We start from the raw sequence: 2,307 nt of genomic DNA on the forward strand, positions 1-2,307 counted from the left end.
TGTTCGAGCCAACACCGAGTGCGCTCTCGAAATCCTCGCGCAAAGCTCCAAAAGGATGGTCTTTGGAGCATTGCGTTGGCTAATTTGAACGCAGCAACCATCGGCGGCGCCATGCGTCTGTGTAGCCTTTGACCTCTCCGGCAAAGCATCGCCCGGATCCACCGTTGCGGGGCAAACGACCTGTCAGAATCACACCATAAAAGTCACGAACGTTACATCATAAACTCCGTTCAGTACCGTGGGCCGTTTGCATTTGCGGAGACAAGTGTTGTTTGCACGGGGCCGGCCGGCTAGCACACAAACAAACCAGCAACAGCACAGTCTCAGCCACACACACAAAAACCATCCAACCGCGAGCGATCAGACCGGCCGATGACAGTTTCGGGCCGAAACAAAGCGAAGAAAAACGAAAGAAAAAGGCCGCCACACGCCGTGCGGTCTACCGCAACGGAGTGTCTTTCTCTAGTTGCCAGGGCCGGGCAAGATATTTTCCATCCCCCCTGTACTGTGGAATGTGTCCGCACCACCCCACTTCCGCTACAGATCCCTACAGGGCGATTGCATTTCACGGGGCCAAAATTCCGCGTAATCAGAGATTTCTTTCTCGCCTTTTTGTACCACAATGCGCGCGGCGTAGATGAGTTTCAATTGTCCGGTCGGATATGTTGCATTCGCTAAAATTGCGTACCTTTCGAAACCGCGGGTCTCAGTTGTTGGTTGTTGGCGTACACGTGTTGGAGTTGTTACGGCTTTTTCCGACGAATGTTTGTGACGGATGAGCGTGAATGTGGCACTGGAAATTGAAGAACTAATAAGGATACTTCAAAGTAAGCTTGTCTCTTGGAAACAGACCAGCTGAAGTCTTGGAGAAATGAAAGCTCTATGAGTGACGACATGAAACAAACTAGCATGAATCTATTAATGGTATGTTGACAATGTTGAATTACTGAATTCCTTCAAATGATGTGTGTTTTTTACATTTTTAACTAAAGCATTCTTCCGCAATTAGTCATCTTTAAATTAAGCAAGTTATCACAGGCACTCATCGGCGCTTTATGCTCATCAAACAGCATTAAAACGCCTCCTGCAGGGATTATTTACATTCCAAAGCTCTTATCGCGTTGAAATGTGTGTCCCCTTCTGCCTCCATTCACCACGTTGGAATGTGATTTTGGCAACGTACTTGGACAGAACTTTTTCGTGCAAAAACGAAGCCCTCCCCTTCGGTTTCATCATTGTCCATCAACTACACTCCCCGAGATGCCTTCACGTTTGTGCATTTATGGCTCTTTAAAAAATCATTTACACCGCACACAACCGTCTATCATACACGCACGGTGCAGCGACAAACATCTTAATTGGTTGGGCGCCTTCCTTTCGGTGCAGTTTCGGCCCACTGCGCCTCGTGCGCCTATCTGATGATGTAGGACATTGCTCTGTGCATGATTTGAATGCAGTTAAAAGCGAAGGCACAAGTCGTGAGAGTGATGCGGCTGGTGCGATTAGCTTAGATGGTGAAATACTACTACCAACTCCACCACACCGTCGGTACCGAATATGATCCGTGGCGGGTTTGGTTTAACACATGTTCTTTGCTTTTTGTGTCCTTTGCTTGTCCGTATCGGTGGATCTACCGTGTTTTATTTGTGGGTTTCGAGATGATTAAAGACAAAGAAACCATTTAGCGAAAAGTACATTAAATATTTCAGCAAGGCTGCCAATGTTTCTCATGAAGTAACCGTCTTAAGTTCACATACATTCTTGCATGTGGCAAGCCTCAGAAACACCTATGGAATGGAGCAATATAGCATTTGAGTAACAACCACGCAAAGTCGTATCCTCTGTTTTAATCAACTTCAGACCATTTCAAAACACCTTCGCACAATCGACCAAAACACAGACCCAGAGTCGTTCAATTATCGCCTTCAATTACATGCTCGTTGCACTCCGGGCGCCCTCTCAGGTTGGCTAGGGAAGCTAATAATTTAACGATTATTATGCCCCCTTATAGGACAATTTCCGATACCTATCCAAATGCTGCAACTGTCCCCGCTCGTATGGCAATTCACACACTTGCCCGGGGGGTTCGAATCCGTAGCGTTCCTTTGGTACAGGCGCCGTCGGCTTGTCAACAGGTTGCTTGACGGCGCGTGACACAAATTGCCCTGCACGACTGCAGCACCGGGAGGTTCAGCCGGTGGGAGACCGATTAAATGTAGAATTAGGAAAGAAATGTGTTCCATCCATCCGTCAGGCGGTGGTGGTTTCCGATAGCGCGCCTGCCAAGAAATCCATTAGCTTAATTAT

This window comes from Anopheles arabiensis, chromosome 3 (assembly GCF_016920715.1).
Source record: "Anopheles arabiensis isolate DONGOLA chromosome 3, AaraD3, whole genome shotgun sequence".
NCBI classification, from domain to species: domain Eukaryota; kingdom Metazoa; phylum Arthropoda; class Insecta; order Diptera; family Culicidae; genus Anopheles; species Anopheles arabiensis.